This window comes from Mustelus asterias, chromosome 4, assembly GCF_964213995.1.
Source record: "Mustelus asterias chromosome 4, sMusAst1.hap1.1, whole genome shotgun sequence".
In the NCBI taxonomy this organism is placed as follows: Eukaryota; Metazoa; Chordata; class Chondrichthyes; order Carcharhiniformes; family Triakidae; genus Mustelus; species Mustelus asterias.
In genome coordinates, this window is record NC_135804.1 from 148,587,488 (window position 1) to 148,609,458 (window position 21,971).

Sequence of the window (21,971 nt, forward strand, 5' to 3'; positions counted from 1 at the left end):
CCTTCCCCCCCTCCCCCCCTCCCCCCCCCCTCCCCCTCCCCCCCCTCCCCCCTCCCCCCCTGCCTCCCTCCCCCCTTCCCTCCCTCCCCTCCCCTCTCCAATTCAGAAAGTAGGAGTGTGCCCGTACCTGAATCCTGCCAGTACAGGTCTCTATTCATAGAATCCCTTCAGTGCAGAAAGAGGTCATTCGGCCCATCGAGTCTGCACCGACCACAATCCCACCCAGGTCCTATTCCCGTAACCCCACATATTTACCCTGCTAATCCCCTGACACTAAGGGTCAATTTAGCATGGCCAATCCACTTAACTCGCACATCTTTTTGACTGTGGGAGGAAACAGGAGCACCCGGAGGAAACCCACGCAGACATGGGGAGAACGTGCAAACTCTATACAGACAGTGAGCCGAGGCCAGAATTGAACCTGGGTACCTGGCGCTGTGAGGCAGCAGTGCTAACCACCGTGCCACCATGCCGCCGGGATTGAACCCGGGTCCCTGGCGCTGTGAGGCAGCAGTGCTAACCACCGTGCCGCCCTGCATCAGGTACATTACTTGTTTTCTCCCACTCTTTTCGAAGCCTGGAGAAGATGTGGGTGGGAGAGTCTTATTTTTGACGAGAGTTGTACTGCAGTATTCTTTTTTATGGGAGAATCTAATTAAAGTATTAAAAATCATGGGAAGTCAGTTTCACATTTAACAGGAGTGCCTTGTACTCGGGACGAAAGGTTATGTGTAGACAGCAGGGTTGACAATGGCAACGTTCTGTGGAGCACATTGATAAATCAACACGCCCTCCTACTACTCTTTTGAACTCTTGACGCAGAGCTGCAAAATCGCCGAGTTATGTGCATCTAGAAGCAAACAGCTAACGATTTGCAACTAATAAAGATTGCATTTGTTCCTGCGGCCCTGGTGTTTGTGTGAGTCACTGATGCGCTGTGCAGGACTTTGTGGGCCAGATACTATTCGGATTTCCCTGGGTGCCTAAGGATAGCATCGAGGAAGAGAACAATGAAGGGTATCTTTAAAAGCAGCTTCATTGAACCCTAATTCTGGGCATGTGGTGTGGTGAGTAGTTGAAGCTGTGAGATAATGATTAAACTTTAACCTCATCGCTCTTTAACAGCGAGCTTGAGGAGGAAGAATGTATTTCTGCGATTTTCCAATCAGCGTTTTTATTCCTCTTTTATGCTGTTGTGAACATGACTTTACGGTACAGACTGCAGAAAATTAAATTAATTTTAAAAAAAACTATCAATAAAGAGTATAATTGGTTAGAATTTGAGAATTACGATGGTACAATGGTCAGCACTGCTGCTTCACAACGCCAGGGACCCGGGTTTAATTTAAAAGTTCAAACTTTATTTATTAGTGTCACAAGTAGGTTTACATTAACACTGCAATGAAGTTACTGTGAAAATCTCCTAGCCGCCACACTCCGGCGCCTGATTTGATTTGGTTTGATTTGATTTATTATTATCACATGTATTAACATACACTGAAAAGTATTGTTTTTTGCGCGCTATACAGACAAAACATGCCGTTCATAGAGAAGGAAACGAGAGAGTGCAGAATGTAGTGTAGTGTTCCAGTCATAGCTAGAGAAAGATCAACTTAATGCAAGGTAACTCCATTCAAAAGTCTGACAGCAGCAGGGAAGAAGTTGTTCTTGAGTCAGTTGGTACATGACCTCAGACTTTTGTACCTTTTTCCCGAAGGAAGAAGGTGGAAGAGAGAATGTCCAGGGTGTGCCTTACAAATTTGGTGGAGTTTTTTGAGGAAGTGACAAAAACGGTTGATGAAGGAAGGGCCGTGGATGTCGTCTATATGGATTTCAGTAAGGCATTTGACAAAGTCCCACATGGCAGGTTGGTTAAGAAGGTTAAGGCTCATGGGATACAAGGAGAAGTGGCTAGATGGGTGGAGAACTGGCTTGGCCATAGGAGACAGAGGGTAGTGGTCGAAGGGTCTTTTTCCGGCTGGAGGTCTGTGACCAGTGGTGTTCCACAGGGCTCTGTACTGGGACCTCTGCTATTTGTGATATATATAAATGATTTGGAAGAAGGTGTAACTGGTGTAATCAGCAAGTTTGCGGATGACACGAAGATGGCTGGACTTGCGGATAGCGAAGAGCATTGTCGGGCAATACAGCAGGATATAGATAGGCTGGAAAATTGGGCGGAGAGGTGGCAGATGGAGTTTAATCCGGATAAATGCGAAGTGATGCATTTTGGAAGAAATAATGTAGGGAGGAGTTATGCAATAAATGGCAGAGTCATCAGGAGTATAGAAACACAGAGGGACCTAGGTGTGCAAGTCCACAAATCCTTGAAGGTGGCAACACAGGTGGAGAAGGTGGTGAAGAAGGCATATGGTATGCTTGCCTTTAGTGGACGGGGTATAGAGTATAAAAGCTGGAGTTTGATGCTGCAGCTGCATAGAACGCTGGTTAGGCCACATTTGGAGTACTGCGTCCAGTTCTGGTCGCCGCACTACCAGAAGGACGTGGAGGCGTTAGAGAGAGTGCAGAGAAGGTTTACCAGGATGTTGCCTGGTATGGAGGGTCTTAGCTATGAGGAGAGATTGGGTAGACTGGGGTTGTTCTCCTTGGAAAGACGGAGAATGAGGGGAGATCTAATAGAGGTGTACAAGATTATGAAGGGTATAGATAGGGTGAACAGTGGGAAGCTTTTTCCCAGGTCGGAGGTGACGATCACGAGGGGTCACGGGCTCAAGGTGAGAGGGGCGAAGTATAACTCAGATATCAGAGAGACGTTTTTTACACAGAGGGTAGTGGGGGCCTGGAATGCGCTGCCAAGTAGGGTGGTGGAGGCAGGCACGCTGACATCATTTAAGACTTACCTGGATAGTCACATGAGCAGCCTGGGAATGGAGGGATACAAACGATTGGTCTAGTTGGACCAAGGAGCGGCACGGGCTTGGAGGGCCGAAGGGCCTGTTTCCTGTGCTGTACTGTTCTTTGTTCTTTGTGTGTGGGGTCCTTAATTATGCTGGCTGCTTTGCTGAAGCAGTGGGAAATGTAGACAGAGTCAATGGATGGGAGGCTGGTTTGCGTGATGGATTGGGCTACATTCACAACGTTTTGTAGTTCCTTGCGGTCTTGGGCAGAGCAGGAACCATATCAAGCTATGATACAACCAGAAAGAATGCTTTCTATGGTGCATCTGTAAAAGTTGGTGAGAGTCATAACTGACATGCCAAATTTCCTGTTCAGGTACGCTGAGGGAGAATTTAGCATGGCCAATGCAACTAACCAGCATGTCTTTCAGACTGTGAGAGGAAACCAGAGCACTTGGAGGAAACCCACTCAGACACAGGAGAACATGCAGACTCCGCACAGGCAGTGATCCAAACAAGAATTAAACCCAGGTCCCTGGTGCTGTGAGGCAGCAGTGCTCACCATGTGCCACCGTGCTGTCACAATCCCAGCTGGTTAGGTGCATTGGCCATGCTAAATTCTCCCTCAGTGTACCCAAACAGGCACCGGAGTGTGGCACTCGGGGATTTTCACAGTAACTTCATTGCCTTGTTAATGTAAGCCTACTTGTGACACTAATAAACATTAAAAAAATAATCTTGTTTAAACTCCCTCGACAGTTTTTGCTCATCACAGAGTTTTCTGGTATTGCCAATCATTGCAGAGAAACCATTTACCTCCTTTTATAACAACGCACCTCAAGAAACCCCATCCTGAACCATCACCAATCATTTCAACTCTTGCGCCATATCTAATCTTTCCTCCTTAAGGCCCTTGAACACCTCATCATTGTCCAGATCTATTATTGCCTTCATCACACATCCATCGGGTTTTTGTAACTGTCATCATGTTACATTATCTCTCTTTACTGTCCTCAGTCTCTGGACGATAGGTAAATTTGAATACAAGAGTTGTAATGAGGACACAGTTAGATCATCTAAAAAGAAAATAAGACCAGGGCTTTCTAAACATTTGGTGCAGTGGAATCTGTAGTCGGCTCCCAAGAGCATCTGGGAACGCCAAACATTCTCATAATGTCGATACCCCTCTTTTGCCATGAAATAGGTGTAAACCCAGAAATCAAATGTAAACAAGTCTTTTCTAGCTATATCTATTCATATAACAGGAATTAGGATTAGGCACACAGTCACAAATACATTCACCAGCTCTGTTAACCCCCCCACCCCCCCCCAACCGTATCCCTGGAAGTAGCACCCACTTTAGGAGTGGATAATCTAAAAAGGTCTCTTCTTCAGCCCCACAAGGCTGTGTTTTTAGCCCCCTACTATACTCCTTATACACCCATAACTCTGTGGCCAAATTCCCCTCCAATTTGATTTTCAAGTTTGCTGACGACACCACCATAGTGGGACAGATCTCAAACAATTATGAGACAGAGGACAGGACTGAGATAGAGAATCTGGTGAACTGGTACGGCGAAAATAATCTCTCCCTCAATGTCAACAAATGAAGGAGATTGTCATCGACTTCAGGAAGCATAGAGGAGAACATGCCCCTGTCTACATCAATGGGGACGAAGTAGAAAAGGTCGAGAGCTTCAAGTTTTTAGGTATCCAGATCACCAACAACTTGTCCTGGTCCTCCATGCCGACACTATAGTTACGAAAGCCCCACCAACGCCTCTACTTTCTCAGAAGACAAAGGAAATTTGACATGTCAGCTACGAGTCTCACCACCTTTTACAGATGCGCCATAGAAAACATTCTGGTTGTATCACAGCTTGGTATGGCTGCTGCTCTGCCCAAGACCACAAGAAACTATAAAAGGTCGTGAATGTAGCCCAATCCATCACGCAAACCAGCCTCCCATCCATTGACTCTGTCTACACTTCCCGCTGCCTCGGCAAAGCAGCCAGCATAATTAAAGACACCACACAGCCCGTACATTCTCTCTTCCACCTTCTTCCATTGGGAAAAAGATACAAAAATCTGAGGTCACGTACCAACCAACTTGAGAACAGCTTCTTCCCTGCTGCCATCAGATTTTTGAATGGACCTACCTTGCATTAAGTTGATCTTTCTCTACACCCTAGCTATGACTGTAACACTACATTCTGCACTCTCTTCTTTCCTTCTCTATGAACAGTATGCTTTGTCTATGTAGTGTGAAAGAAACAATACTTTTCACTGTAAATATATGTGATAATAATAAATCAAATCTTAAAAAACATTAAAGCCTTATCTTTTGTCATTTTTAATGGGGGGGAGTGATGCTGGAAAGTTACTGCTCGTATTGGATACACGCAACACACACACACACCCTCTCTTTCACACACACACATTCTCTCTCTCTCACGCTCACACAGACAACTTCGAGTTTCATTCCGAAGCCTGCTCTACCCATCATTCCAGTGTCCGTGCTTGTCCTGATCTGGAGATTTGAGTTTTGTGCTATTCCCATCTCGTCCTGAGAAGCAGCTTTGCAGCAATCTTCAAATTTTACAAATGAGCCTGTCCTGTCACCGACCCGCTGGGAGGCTCCGTAGACCTCAGTTTGGGAACCTCTGTTGTAGACAATTGTGGAGGTAATGAGAAAATCTTTTTGAGTTATGTAAAGAATTACAGCACTGTCAATGCCTGTATTGGACATTGAACACTGGCCAAGGACAGCATACAAAGGACTGTGTGTATGGTAGAAATATTAAATGAGTACTTTGCATTAGTTTCCAGTCAGCTATTCAAATTGAATGATTTGACTAATAAAGCCAGGAGTATTAAGTGAGAATAACATTTTGTTTTTTAAGAAAATCAAGAACTTGTAAATCGAGCAGCTGGGGTGGATGATATCCACTATGCTCCTCGGGGAAGTGCGACACTGTAGTGAACCCTTCACCTGTATCTTAAACATAAGAATATAAAAACTAGGAGCAGGAGTTGGCCATCTGGCCCCTTGAGCCTGCTCCGCCATTCAATAAGATCATGGCTGATCTTTTCGTGGACTCAGCTCCACTTACCCGCCCGCTCACCATAACCCTTAATTCCTTTACTGTTCAAAAATTTATCTATCTTTGCCTCAAAAACATTCAATGAGGTAGCCTCAACTGCTTCACTGGGCAGGGAATTGCACAGATTCGCAACCCTTTGTGTGAAGAAGTTCCTCCTCAACTCAATCCTAAATCTGCTTCCCCGTATTTTGAGGCTATGCCCCCTAGTTCTAGTTTCACCCGCCAGTGGAAACAACTTCCCTGCTTCTATCTTATCTATTCCCTTCATAATCTTATATGTTTCCATAAGATCTCCCCTCATTCTTCTGAATTCCAATGAGTATAGCCCCAGACTACTCAGTCTCTCCTCATAAGCCAACCCTCTCAACTCTGGAATCAACCTAGTGAATCTCCTCTGCACCCCCTCCAGTACCAGTATATCCTTTCTTAAGTAAGGAGACCAAAACTGTACACAGTACTCCAGGTGTGGCCTCACCAGCACCTTATACAGCTGCAACATAACCTCACTGTTTTTAAATTCCATCCCTCTAGCAGTGAAGGACAAAATTCCATTTGCCTTCTTAATTACCTGCCGCACCTGCAAACCAACTCCTTGAGATTCCTGCACAAGGACACCCAGGTCTCTCTGCACAGCAGCATGCTGCAATTTTTTACCATTTAAATAATAGTCCATTTTGCTGTTATTCCTACCAAAATGGATGACCTCACATTTACCAACATTGCACTCCATCTGCCAGACCCTCGCCCACTCACTTAAATTATCTATATCCCTTTGCAGACTTTCAGCGTCCTCTGCACACTTTGCTCTTCCACCCAACTTAGTGTCATCTGCGAATTTTGACACACTACACTTGGTTCCCAACTCCAAATCATCCATGTAAATCGTAAACAATTGCGGTCCCAACACTGATCCCTGAGGCACACCACTAATCACTGATCGCCAACCAGAAAAACACCCATTAGTTAACCAATCCTCTATCCATGCTAATACATTACCTGTAACACTGTGCACCTTTATCTTATGCAGCAGTCTTTGGTGCGGCACCTTGTCAAATGCCTTCTGATCTTAATACCTCACTGCTCTCTGGCATGCCTCCTGTAGACTGGAAGGAGGCTAATGTAGTCCCATCTTTAAAAAATTGTGTTAATATAAACCCGAAATCCATAGATCCTTTGGAGCAGCACGGTGGCACAGTGGTTAGCGCTGCTGTCTCACAGCGCCAGGAATCCAGGTTCAATTCCCGGCTTGGGTTACTGTCTGTGCGGAGTCTGCATGTTCTCCCCGTGTCTGCCTGGGTTTCCTCCGGATGCTCCGGTTTCCTCCCACAGTTCGAAAGATGTGCTGGTTTGGTGTATTGGCCAAACGAAATTTTCCCTCAGTGTACCCGAACAGGCACCGGAGTGTGGTGACTAGGAGATTTTCACAGAAATTTGCAGTGTTGATGTAAGCCTACTTGTGACACTAATAAATAAAAGTTTAAAAAAAACTTAGTTTGCCATCAATCACAGGAAAGATGCTTGAGGGAATCATTTGGGGTACAAAATTTTCCGGCCACGCTGTTTTAAAAGCTGGAAATTCCCTCCCGGCCGTCAATGGCGTTTCGCGTTCTCCGCAACCTTCCCGCTAAAATTCCAGTGGCAGGCGGGATGGGAGAATCCTGGCCATGATTTGTGTGAATAGAGAGGCATGTATGAGGGACACCTAAAATGGTTTCACACAAAAAGGTCATGTCTTACAAATCTTGTATTTTTGAAGAATTTCTGAAGTTGGTGGATGAAGGAAGCCTAGCGGACAAATTTCCAAAGAGTTTTTGGTAAAATCCTGCTCAGAAGGCTTCTTCAATAAGATTGGAGATCCTGGTATGAGTGGCAATATACTGAACTGATATTAGAACTGGCAGAAACAGTGTAGTCAAAAATTATTTACAGACGAATTTGGATCTGTGATGTGGAGATGTTGGTGTTGGACTGGGGTGGGCACAGTAAAAAGTCTCACAACATCAGGTTAAAGTCCAACAGATTTATTAGGTATCACGAGCTTTCGGAGCACTGCTCCTTCATCATTGAGTGGACCACCACTCACCTGATGAAGGAGCAGCGCTCCGAAAGCTCGTGATACCAAATAAACCTGTTGGACTTTAATCTAGTGTTGTGAGACTTCTTACGGATTTGGATCTGTTTGTCTTGTGTAGGGTTGCCAACACTCCTGATTGGCCAGGAGTCCACTAGAACTAGCATCCATCTGCTGGTGACTATTGAAGGCAATCTGGGAGATTTTGTTTAAGTATATAAAATGATTTTTTTTTTATTGGCCGTAGTGCATTTACCTGGGGATTATGCAATGGCTTATGTGACAAAGGGTCATCCAGACTCAAAACGTTGGTTCTGTTCTCTCTCCGTAGATGCTGTCGGACCTGCTGAGATTTTCCAACATTTTGTGTTAGAATTAGGGGTGATCTGATTAAAGATTTGAAAGTGAATAGATAAGATAGAAGCAGGGAAGTTGTTTCCACTGGCGGGTGAAACTAGAACTAGGGGGCATAGCCTCAAAATACGGGGAAGCAGATTTAGGATTGAGTTGAGGAGGAACTTCTTCACACAAAGGGTTGTATTCTTGTTGACAGTTTGTTCCAATTAACAAGTTTGGGGAGGATCAGAGGACATGATTTGAAGTTATTTAAGGCCAGATCTAGTTTAGATGGTGATTTTTCTTCCACAAGGAATATTGGACCCTCTGGAACAAGCTGCTGGCTCCTCCAGTCAATGTTGATTTGCTGAATTCCTTCAAGTGAGAGTTAGGCCTGTTTCTGGTTGGGGTGGAGTATAAAAGATGTGCACATCAAGGAATTCATAGAATCCCTACAGTGCAGAAGAAGGCCATTCAGCCCATCGAGTCTGCACTGACTCTCCAACAGAACATATTACCCAGGCCACCCTATCTCCGTAACCCCACACATTTACCCCATTAATCCACCTAACCTACACATTTTGACCAAAGTGTTCTCCTGATCTTGTTTTGATTGCTTGGATGGATCATAGGGGAATTTCCTAGGTGTTTTTTTTCCATTAAATCGAGTTTTTAATCTGGTTTTGTGCCACTCCTAGGAGGTCACATGGTTTCAGGTAGGATGAGGGCTGCCTACATTGAGATTCACAAAGTATCATGGGCCAAAAGTGGGCAATTGGGACGAGCATAGTGGTTAAAAAAAGGGGCGACATGGACATTTTGGGTTGAAAGGCCTGTTTCCAGGCTGTAAACCTCTATGACTCTATCACAATTGGGGCGGCACGGTAGTACAGTGGTTAGCACTGCTGCTTCACAGCTCCAGGGTCCCGGGTTCGATTCCCGGCTTGGGTCACTGTCTGTGTGGAGTTTGCACATTCTCCTCGTGTCTGCGTGGGTTTCCTCCGGGTGCTCCGGTTTCCTCCCACAGTCCAAAGATGTGCGGGTTAGGTTGATTGGCCAGGTTAAAAATTGCCCCTTAGAGTCCTGGATGTGTAGGTTAGCGGGTAAATATGTGGGCATAGGGCCTGGGTGGGATTGTGGTCAGTGCAGACTCGATGGGCCGAATGGCCTCCTTCTGCACTGTAGGGTCTCTATGATTTCTATGACAATTGTGTGGAACAGTTTGGATGGACAATAGAACCATGGTAAAGTTACAGTGCGGAAAGAGGCCATTCAGCCCACCGTATCTGTGACACAAAAAGAGAGGAAAAGAAACTAGCCACTCATTTGAATCCCACTTTCCAGCACCAATCCATAGCTTTGCAGGCGACAATACTTCAGGTGCAGATCCAGGTAGCTTTCAAATGAGTTGAACATTTCAACCTCAACTACCAACTTAGGCAGTGAATTCCAGACACTCATCACTCTCTGGGTGATAGATTTTTTTCCTCATGTTCCCTCTAATTCTTCTACCAATAACCTTAAATCTATGCCGACTAGTAATTGACCCCTCAGGGGTCAAGAGGAAACAAGTCTTTCCTGTCTACCCCATCTTGGCCCCACATAATTTTGCACACCTCAATTAGGTCACCACTTAACCTCCTCTGTTCCAAGGAAAACAACCCTAGCTTGTCCAATCTCTCCTCATAGCTGCAACTTTCATGTTCTGCCAACATTCTCGTAAACCTCCTCTGCAGTCTCTCAAGAGAAATTGCATCCTTCCTGTAATGTGTTGACCAGAACTGTACACAAAACTCCGACTGTGAACTCAACCAACGTTTTATACAGTTCCGTCGTTGCATCCCTGCTTTTGTATTCAATATCTCACTCTATGTTTTCTTGACCGCATTGTCTACCTGGCCTGCCATCTTCAAGGACTTGTGGACATGCACTCCAAGATCTCTCACTTCCTCAACTCTTCTCAATATCTTCCCGTTTATTGCGTATTCCCTTGCTTTGCTTGCCCTCCCCATTGCATTACCTCACACTATTCCAGATTGAATTCCATTTGCCACCTCTCCACTCACTCATTGCTATAATATTGGAGTTGACAGCTATCATCTTCACTATCAACTGCATGGCCCATTTCCATGTCATCTACAAATTTCCCAAACCTACATTTAAGTCTTAATTGTTTAACAAACAGCAAGGGACCTAGCACTGAACCTTGTGGAATACAACTGGAAACTGTTTTTCATTCACAAAAGCATTCATCAACCCTTTGTTTCCTGACGCTAAGCCAATTTAGTATCCAACCTGCACCTCCCCCTGTGCCGCATGAGATCTCACTTTCCTGACCAGTTTGCCATGTAGGAGAGTATTCACTTGTCCATCATTGTTCATATCTTCAGTTGCTTGTATGTTCAATGTGGTCAAAAACTTCTTCCTCCAGCAACTCTTCTCCTTGGCCCACCACATGGGACTACTGTCAGTTGCTTCCATTCCTAAATATCCTCATGTAACTAGCATGTCCCAGCAATGGCTTGTTTTCTAACTCCTTAAACCTATCTCCTGAATACCCTAAGATTTCATTTGCTGCTGCTCTCTTTCCATACGGTCACTATAGATCATAGAATCCTTGCAGTGCAGAAGGAAGCCATTTGGCCCATAGAGCCTGCATCGACAACAATTCCATGCAGGCCCTATCCCCATATCCCCATCTATTTACTCCACTAATCTCCCTGACACTATGGGGCAATTTAGTATGGCTAATCAAAATAACCTGCATATCTTTTGAGAGTGGGAGGAAACCGGAGCACTCGGAGGAAACCCATGCAAACACGGAGAGAACATGCAAACTCACACAATGACCAAGGCCGGGATTGAACCCGGGTCCCTGGCGCTGTGAGGCAGCAGTGCTAACCACTGTGCCACCATGTTGCTCCAATTTCTATGCGAACAACACTCAGTTTGACCAGGTTAATCTCGGTGCTTGAGGGCCTGGACCGAATTCAAAAGAGGTTGGCGAGGTGACCACTGAGTTGGACGATGACATTTTCAGACACCTTCAATCGGAAGGGAAAATTGAATAAGTGGATGTAGTTAGAAAAGGGTTGGGTTGGCTGAGGTTGGCCTTTTTTGGGAGAAAGCTGGTGCATAAGTCATTAACATACCAACACACATAGGATAAAGAAAAAGAGAGAAAGTTTAAACAAAATGCTGTATATTGTATACTTATAATGTTTTTAAAAATGATTCCAGTTTTATTGTTCTCATTTTTAAGAGATATTTTAAATTTTTCCTCTGTGCCTTTTCTGTTATATGTACAGTATGAACTCGGTTGAAATGAATCGGTTGCAAAATCCAATTCAGCATAATCCTTCCCCTTAAGGGATACTCTTATCGAACCTTTTTATAATTGGTTTTTATATAGAGGAGGTGATGGCCTAGTGGTATTATCATTAGACTATTAATCCAGAAACTCAGCTGATCTTCTGGGGACCCGGGATCAAATCCCACCACGGCAGATGGTGGGATTTGAATTCAATAAAAAGTATCTGGAATTAAGAATCTACTGATGACCAAGAAACCACTGCCAATTGTCAGAAACACCCATCTGGTTCATTAATTCCCTTTAGGGTAGGAAATCTGCCATCCTTACCTGGTCTGGCCTACATGTGACTCCAGAGCCACAGCAATGTGGTTGATTCTCAACTGCCCTGTGAACAAGGGCAACTCGGGATGGGCAATAAATGCTGGCCAGCCAGTGACGCCCTTGTCCCACGAATGAATAAAAATTAAATCCCTAACAGTTTTGTACGAGGGAGGTCATGTCTCACTAATTTGATTAGGTTTTTTTGAGGAGGTGACAAAAATGATTGACAGAAATTATGTGAATGTTGTCTAAACGGACTTTCGTAAAGCATTTGACAAGGTCCCTCATGGCAGGCTGGTGCAAAAGGTTAAATCTCACAGGATCAAGGATGAGCTAGCTAGATGGATTCAGAACTGGCTTGGCCATTGAAGAGAGAGGATAGCAGTGGAAGGGTGTTTTTCTGAATGGAGGTCTGTAACTAGCGATATTCCGCAGGAACAGTGCTGTGACCTCTGCTGTTTGTAATATATATAAATGACTTGGAAGAAAATGTAGCTGGTCTGATTAGCAAGTTTGCAGATGATACTAAGATTGCTGGAGTTGCGGATAGTGATGAAGATTGTCAGTGAATACAGCAGGACATAGATAGGCTGGGAAATTGGGCAGAGAAATGGCAGATTCATCGATTCTCTAGCAAAATAAATTAGATTGGAGAAACTTCCGGCAAACTCGCAAAGCAAATGTGAGATTTGTTTGCTGAGAAATAAGCTGAAAAATCCGGTCTTGGTGAAAAGACTGAACGTGTAGGTGAACTGATCTTCTGAAGTGGTCTCATCAACAGTTATTAGGCGACTGGGAGAGTTGTGACTGAGAGCCTTTCAGTGTTTATTTGGAGCGACTTGAGATGTTTGTCACTGCTAATAATACCCTGAATGAACCTGATATTACGGCTATTAATCAGATGATGGAGCAAATGAAAAGGGTGATAGTTTTGACTGGAGCAAACTCAATAGTGTATGAAATGCTCAGGAAGCTGTTTAGTCCAGTAAAGCCAAAAGAGACGCAGCTGAACAGCACTACAATACAAAGCTATTGGAGATTGCAGAAAGCTATCAGTCTGGAACAAGAAATCAATTGCCTTAGTGAGGACATTGGTGAGTTTATCATGGTTTTGAAAAAGCTTTCCGCCCATTGTAATTTTGGAGAACTTCATTAGAGGGTGTTGTGGGACAGGTTTGTGTCTGTTTAAAATAGTGAACTGATTCACAGTAAGGGGCTAAAGTTAACATTTGACGTAGCTTACCGAACAGCATCGTCCATGAACAGGGCAGAATGTAACCTGAGAGAGAAGTCAGAATTAGCAGCCTTTGCCAGTCAGCTGTTGAAGTAAGTAAGCTGTAGTCGAGAAAACAGAATTATAGAATCCCTACAGTGCCAAAAGAGGCCATTCAGCCCATTGATCCTACACTGACAAAATCCCATCCAGGCCCTATCCTCTTAACCCCATATATTTCTCCTGCTGGTCACCATGACACCAATGGGCAATTTAGCATGGCCAATCAACCGAACCAGCACGTCTTTGGAAGGAAACAGAATGCATTCGGAGGAACCCTACGCAGATAGGGGGGAGAATGTGCAGACTCCACACAGACAGTGACCCAAGCCGGGAATTGAACCCAGGCCCTTGGTGCTGTGAGGCAGCAGTACTAATCACTGTGCCACCAACGAAGGCAGAAGGCCCCAAAGAGAGCAGCTCGTCATTGCAGTGGTATGACAATGTCCTGTTACTAGTGCTTAGACCAACAACAGAATTGTCCATTTGTGAAGGCAGAGTGCTCCAGCTGCAAGAAAGAAGGGTCACCTTGCCAAGACATGTTGAACGTCATCAGAGGAAACAGCAGTCACTGCATTCAGTTGTAGAACAGCACCAGGTTAATGAAGGGTCAGTTGAGACCCACTTGATCTGAAGCACAAGCATTTGCCTCACGTGTCCTGGGTGCCAGTGAGTGGAACTATGCTCCAATAGAATGTGAAGCATTGACTTTGATTTTTGGGCTAAGAAGATTTCATAAGTACTATCTGGTCACAGTTTCACAATTGAAACTGATCTTAAGCCATTGACGGATATTTTGAATCCAAAGTCTCCGGTACCCACTTTAGCTGCAGCCTATATACAGAGATCGACTTTGATTATGTCTGCTTACCACTGTGATTTAACATACAATTGGAAGATCATTGTAATGCTGAAGCATTTCCTCCAGGTGCTTCGGTTTCCTCCCACACTCCAAAAATGTTAGGTTGGCTGGCCATGTTGAATTGCCCCTTAGTGTCGGGGAATTAGTAGGGTAAATATGTGCGATTACGGGGATAGGGCCCAGGTGAGATTGCTGTTGGTGCAAGCTCGATGGGCTGAATTGCATTCTTCTGCACTGTAGGGATTCTATGATTGTCTAGGTTACCATCGATATCAAAGGTAGAGATCAACAGGGAAGATGTATCTTTCTATTCACACTTAGATGATTTGCCAGTCACAGCAGTTGATGTTGGTAGAACAACTCGTAGGGGCCCTGTATGTGACCATATCGCAAATGGGTGACCAACACAGATGCTGGATTGAGAAATCAGGCTGTTTTTTAATGTGCAAGCATGAGTTGTCAGTTGATAAACGTTGTGTTATTTGGGGAGCCGGAGCTGTAATTCCTGAAAGATACAAATCACAGTAGCTTTGTGATTCTCATGATAAATACTTACAAATCAGCTTGATAAACAGTCTAGTGAGGAGCCATCTTTAGTGACTAGAGTTAGATAAGGATAGAAGACATAGTGAAATAGTGTAGAGCATATGACAGGCTGTAGAAAAGGAGCCACCAGCCAATACCTTTGCAACATGGAAATGGCCAGCGGAGACTGCACATTGGTCTGACAGAATCTGAAAGACAACAGCTATTCATTGTGAAAGATCGCTATTTGTAATGGCTTCAGGGGTTTCCAAAGAATTGAACAACAACCCGAGAAACTCGATATTTTGTGTAGCTTGTTTGCTGCTTGTGGATTCCCAGACAAAATTGTGTCTGACAATGGAGCTCAATTTTGTTCAGAAGGATTTGTAAAATTCATGTGAGTGAGTGGGGTAAAAGACTGGTCCACCATATCACCCTGCTTCTAACAGAATAGCCGAGTGCTTGGTACAAATTGATAAGTATGTTTTTGTGAAGCAATTGCTGGATTTTGATGGGAAGACGCGTTGCTTGTGATTCAATCACAGACTGGAGAATTTGTTTGCTTAACACATCTCGCATTACTACCAGCACAGCACAGTTGAATTGTGCTCTTAGAAGACAACCCAAAATGTGTTTTTTTTTATTGCTGGAGCACAGTCAGTAGAAGAAAAACAATCCAAGCAGAAAGAGAATCATGGCAGGAGTTCAGTGAGGAAATAAGCTTGAAGTTTAACTCGAAGGTTAAGCTGAAAGATCTTCATCAGAAGTGGTTGAAGTGACTTACCAGGAGGAGTCATGTGATCCTCGCACATGCTTGGTTAAGATGTTTGATTCAGTTTCTGCCCCTATGTGTGGCCCTTACTGGTGGGAGATTTGTTGTCTACTCCACACCTCGCTGGCCCTCGTTTTCCCGAGTTGTCAAGAATTGTCATTAGTTCAAAATACAGGAGTATGCCCTGTACCAGCAAAAGCCTTTTTAAAAAATTATTTATTTATTAGTCACAAGTCGGCTTACATTAACACTGCAACTAAGTTACTGTGAAAATCCCCGAGTCGCCACACTCCGGCGCCTGTTTGGGTACACTTGGGGAGAATTTAGCATGGCCAATGCGCCTAACCAGCACGTCTTTCGGACTGTGGGAGGAAACCGGAGCGCCCGGAGGAAACTCATGCAGTCACGGGGAGAACGTGCAAACTCCACACAGACAGTGACCCAAGCCGGGATTCGAACCTGGGTCTCCGGTGCTGTGAAGCAGCAGTGCTCACCACTCTGCCGCTCGTGCCTTGAACGAGTGGAAGAAAGATCTGAGGCTGGAGGAAGCAAATGTGAAAAGACTTGGCATTGTAAACTGCACTAATTTAATGAGCAGTTTTCAAATGAATTGTCCAATATTCTTTGCAAACAGCAATGTGCAATAATGCCGATCTATTGGGATGTCAGCAACATCATTGACCACTTTCACACTTGATTTTATCTTCCGCCTAAACGTTTGCGGAAGTCGTTATAAACAGTATTGCTGACACTGGGTCTGCATATTCTATTTTCAGTTGGTAAGTTATTTTAAAATAGGCTGCAAGTCCAAGGAATGGCTGGTCACACAAAGGGTGACTCTTGAACATGGACAAGCGGGAGAAACGCCACACATTATGAATAAAGATGGCGATTTTCCCAAAAAAATTCTAAATGTCAAATTCACATAACAACTTTTTTCAGCGGGAGTTTCAAAACGAATCTCCCACACTCTATGCACTGCAGAGTTCACAAGCGTAAGACAGTCCAAAAATCAGGGCTGGGGCCTATGTCCGCTGGAGAGGCTGGCGGGCATCGCGCTGAGTGGGCCACAGCGCATGCGGCGATCTGTTAGCATCGAGATTGACGCATGAGCAGTGGCCCCTGCTGGCCTCCTGATTGCTGTCCCCCCGACCTTTCCCAGGCGAGCCCTGAACCCCCTCCTCCAACCCGTGCTGATCTCCAGCCCCTCAACAGGGGGCCCCTCAACAGCCACGCAAGGGGACATGAATATAGCTGAGGAGGACACTGGGTTGCAGGGGAGTAGAATAGACAGTATTACAGTTGATAAGGAGGATGTGCAGGATATTCTGGAGGGTCTGAAAATAGATAAATCCCCTGGTCCGGATGGGATTTATCCAAGGATTCTCTGGGAGGCAAGAGAAGTGATTGCAGAGCCTCTGGCTCTGATCTTCAGGTCGTCGTTGGCCTCTGGTATAGTACCAGAAGATTGGAGGTTAGCGAATGTTGTCCCATTGTTTAAGAAGGGGAACAGAGACTTCCCCGGGAATTATAGACCGGTGAGTCTCACTTCTGTTGTCGGCAAGATGTTGGAAAAAATTATAAGGGATAGGATTTATAGTTATTTGGAGAGTAATGAATTGATAGGTGATAGTCAGCATGGTTTTGTGGCAGGTAGGTCGTGCCTTACTAACCTTATTGAGTTTTTTGAGAAAGTGACCAAGGAGGTGGATGGGGGCAAGGCAGTGGACGTGGTATATATGGATTTTAGTAAGGCGTTTGATAAGGTTCACCATGGTAGGCTTCTGCAGAAAATGCAGATGTATGGGATTGGGGGTAATCTAGGAAATTGGATCAGGAATTGGCTAGCGGATAGGAAACAGAGGGTGGTGGTTGATAGTAAATATTCATCATGGAGTGCGGTTACAAGTGGTGTACCTCAGGGATCTGTTTTGGGGCCACTGCTGTTTGTAATATTTATTAATGATCTGGATGAGGGTATAGTTGGGTGGATTAGCAAATTTGCTGATGACACCAAAGTCGGTGGTGTGGTAGACAGTGAGGAAGGGTGTCGTAGTTTGCAGGAAGACTTAGACAGGTTGCAAAGTTGGGCCGAGAGGTGGCGGATGGAGTTTAATGCGGAGAAGTGTGAGGTAATTCACTTTGGTAGGAATAACAGATGTGTTGAGTATAGGGCTAACGGGAGGACTTTGAATAGTGTGGAGGAGCAGAGGGATCTAGGTGTATGTGTGCATAGATCCCTGAAAGTTGGGAATCAAGTAGATAAGGTTGTTAAGAAGGCATATGGTGTCTTGGCGTTTATTGGTAGGGGGATTGAATTTAGGAGTCGTAGCGTTATGTTGCAACTGTACACAACTCTGGTGCGGCCGCACTTGGAGTACTGTGTGCAGTTCTGGTCCCCACATTACAGGAAGGATGTGGAGGCTTTGGAGAGGGTGCAGAGGAGGTTTACCAGGATGTTGCCTGGTATGGAGGGGAGATCCTATGAGGAGAGGCTGAGGGATTTGGGATTGTTTTCGCTGGAAAGGCGGCGGCTAAGAGGGGATCTTATTGAAACATATAAGATGATTAGAGGTTTAGATAGGGTGGATAGTGATAGCCTTTTTCCTCTGATGGAGAAATCCAGCACGAGGGGGCATGGCTTTAAATTGAGGGGGGGTAGTTATAGAACCGATGTCAGGGGTAGGTTCTTTACCCAGAGGGTGGTGAGGGATTGGAATGCCCTGCCAGCATCAGTAGTAAATGCGCCTAGTTTGGGGGCGTTTAAGAGATCCGTAGATAGGTTCATGGACGAAAAGAAATTGGTTTAGGTTGGAGGGTCACAGTTTTTTTTTTAACTGGTCGGTGCAACATCGTGGGCCGAAGGGCCTGTTCTGCGCTGTAATGTTCTATGTTCTATGTTCTATGTAACAGTGCGAAACTCTCCCACCCCCCCACAGTCTTGACCCACAATCCCCGCAGTCCCGAACCCCCAGCAGGCTGACCCCGCCCCTCCCAACAGGCTGACCCTGCCCACCTCACAAGCCTGCCCCGATCACTGGCTCCCTCCACCAATCCCGACTGCAGCAGGACTCCCCACATCTGCCAATTGCTCCATCAGGCCCCGCTGATAGACGCCACCCTCTTGGTACTGTCCTATGCCTGGTGGGCAGTGCCAAGCTGCCCCTGGGCATTGATACTTTGCCCCTTGGGCAGTAGCAGGGGGCCCAGGCTGGAACTACCAGTGTGCCAGTGCCCAGTGCCTGACTCTCTGGGGGGGACCTGAATACCCCCCCCCTCACTCCAGTGGGGTCAGGCCTCTAGTTCCCCGTTAGTAGGGAGCTACTGTCCTGGATCCACTGGTGAAATTTAAATGATATTTAAATGACCATTTAAAAGACCATTTTGAAGATTTGTGCAAACAATCCTGTCATAAGCCTAGTAAGCCAGTGATAACCAAACCTGGTTATAAAGAAGAAGGAACAGTACCGCACAGGAACAGGCCCTTTGGGTCTCCAAGCCTGTGCCAATCATGTTGTCTTATCTAGACCAATCGCCTGTATCCCTCTATTCCCCGCCTGTTCATGTGTCTATCCAGATAAGTCTTAAATGTCACTAACGTGTCTGTCTCAACCCCCTCACTTGGCAGTGCATTCCAACCCCCACCACTCTCTGTGTAAAAAACATTCCCTGCACGTCTCTAGTGAACCTCTCCCCCCCTTACCTTGAACTTGTGACCCCTTTGTAATTGTCATTTCTGCCCTGGGAAAAAGCTTCCAATTGTTCATCCTATCTATGCCCCTCATAATTTTATAAACTTCTGTCAGGTCGCCCCTCAGCCTCCGTCTTTCCAGGGACAACAATCCCAGTTTATTCAATCTCTCCTCATAGCTAATACCCTCCATACCAGACAACATCCTGGTAAACTTTCTCTGTACTCTCTCCAAAGCCTCCACGTCCCTCTGGTAGTGTGGTGACCAGAATTGGACCCAGCATTCCAAATGTGGCCTAACCAACATTTTATATAACTAACATAATCTGCCAACTTTTATACTCGATGTCCCTGCCGATGAAGGCAAGCATGTCTTATGCTTTCTTCGCCACCTTTTCCACTGTTAAGGATCTGTGGACCTGTACTCCCAGATCTCTGTGTGTGTCGATGCTCCTGATGGTTCTGCCATTTATTTTATAGCTCCCACCTGCATTAGATCTACCAAAATGCACATTTATCCGGATTAAATTCCATCTGCCATTTCTCCGCCCAATTTTCCAGCCTGTCAATTTCCTGCTGAATTCTCTGACAATATCCATCACTATCCGCAACTCCGCCAATCTTAGTATCATCCACAAACTTGCTAATCAGACCAGCTACGTTTTCTTCCAAGTCATTTATATATATTACAAACAGCAGAGGTCCCAGCACTGATCCCTGCAGAACACCACTAGGTACCGACCTCCATTCAGAAAAACACCCTTCCACCGGTACCCTCTATCTTCTATGGCCAAGCCAGTTCTGAATCCATCTAGCGAGTTCACCCTTGATCCTGTGAGATTTAACCTTTTGCACCAGCCTGCCATGAGGGACCTTGTAAAATGCTTTACTAAAGTCCATGTAGACGACATCCACAGCCCTTCCCTCGTCAATCATTTTTGTCACCTCCTCAAAAACGTAATCAAATTAGTGAGACATGGCCTCCCTCGTACAAAACCATGTTGTCTTTCGCTAATAAGACCATTCAGTTCCAAATGTGTATAGATCCTATCTCTAAGAATCTTCTCCAACAATTTCACTATCACTAACATCAAGCTCACTGGCCTACAGTTATCCAGATTATCTTTGCCACCCTTCTAAAATAACGAGACAACATTGGCTATCCTCCAATCCTCTGGGACTTCACCAGTGGCCAACAAGGAAACAAAGATTTCTGTTAGAGGCCCAGCAATTTCCACTCTTGTCTCCCTCAGTAATCTGGGATAGATGCCATCTGACCCTGGGGATTTGTCTACCTTAATGCTTTTTAGTACACCTAACACTTCCTTGTGATGATGACTTGCTCTAAAGGGTTTACATACCCCTCTGAGACATCATCAATCAACGTGTTCCTGCTATGTGAATACCGATGGAAAGTACACATTAAAGATCTCATCCACTTCCTTTGGTTCTACGCATAATTTCCCTCCTTGTCCTTGAGTTATGAAGGAGGTACGATCAGTTTCAGCTGCCAGGACAAAACTTTATTAATGTGAATGTAACAGCAATTCCAATACTGATGAAATGTTGATGCAAGTACTTTCATGAGCCTGAAGTTCAGACACAAAATGAAAGGGTGATTTTTTTGTTCAATATGTATTTAGAGAATCATAGAATCCTACTCTGCAGAAGGAGGCCATTCGGCCCATCGAGTCTGCACCGACCACAATCCTATCCAGGCCTACATAAGAAATAGGAGCAGGAGTAGGCCATCTGGCTCTTCGAACCTGCCCCGCCATTCAATAAGATCATGGCTGATCTGAAGTGAATCAGTTCCACTTACCCGCCTGCTCCCCATAACCCTTAATTCCCTTACCGATCAGAAATCCATCTATCCGTGACTTAAACAGATTCAACGAGGTAGCCTCCACCACTTCAGTGGGCAGAGAATTCCAGAGATTCACCACCCTCTGAGAGAAGAAGTTCCTCCTCAACTCTGTCCTAAACTGACCCCCCTTTATTTTGAGGCTGTGCCCTCTAGTTCTGGTTTCCTTTCTATATGGAAAGAATCTCTCCACTTCTACCCTATCCAGCCCCTTCATTATCTTATATGCCTCTATAAGATCCCCTCAGCCTTCTAAACTCCAACGAGTACAAACCTAATCTGCTCAATCTCTCCTCATAATCTACACCCCTCATCTCCGGTATCAACCTGGTGAACCTTCTCTGCACTCCCTCCAAGGCCAATATATCCTTTCGCAAGTAAGGGGACCAAAACTGCACACAGTATTCCAGCTGCGGCCTCACCAATGCCTTGTACAGATGCAGCAAGACTTCTCTGCTTTTATATTCTATCCCCCTCGCGATAACTGCCAACATCCCATTTGCCTTCTTGATCACCTGTTGTACTTGCAGACTGAGTTTTTGCGACTCATGCACAAGGACCCCCAGGTCCCTTTGCACAGTAGCATGTTGTAATTTTTTTCCATTTAAATAATAATCCAATTTGCTATTATTTCTTCCAAAGTGAATAACCAAAGGCCTGATCCCCATAACCCCATGCATTTACCCTAGCTAGTCCCCCTGTTACTAAGGGTCAATTTAGCATGGCCAATCAATCTAACCTGCACATCTTTGGACTGTGGGAGGAAACCGGAGGAAACCCACGCAGACACGGGGAGAATGTGCAAACTTCACACAACTAGTCACCCAAGCTGGGAATCAAACCCGAATCCCTGGTCCTGTTAGGCAGCAGTGCTAACCACTGTGCCACCGCGCCACCCATTATCCCCATTGTCTCACCCACATTATCTTTAATGGGGAAAATGTTGAGTAATCCTGAACATTCTAAAGTGAGTTGTCTGCC

At 45.2% G+C, this 21,971-nt stretch overlaps 1 protein-coding gene across 4 annotated transcripts in view; it reads left to right on the forward strand.

Moving 5' to 3' along the window:
* The window catches only part of LOC144493066 (serine/threonine-protein kinase PAK 3), a 240,624-nt gene that overhangs the window by 16,094 nt on the left and 202,559 nt on the right, over window positions 1-21,971 (forward strand). The window contains exon 1 of one of the 4 annotated variants that reach the window (XM_078211932.1): window positions 927-1,067. The exons of 2 other annotated variants lie outside the window; for them this stretch is intronic. The gene's annotated coding sequence lies outside the window, so the exon portion shown is untranslated. Of the gene's footprint in view, window positions 1-926; window positions 1,068-21,971 lie in introns of those variants that run through there. One more of the 4 variants, XM_078211931.1, reaches the window with a different exon arrangement.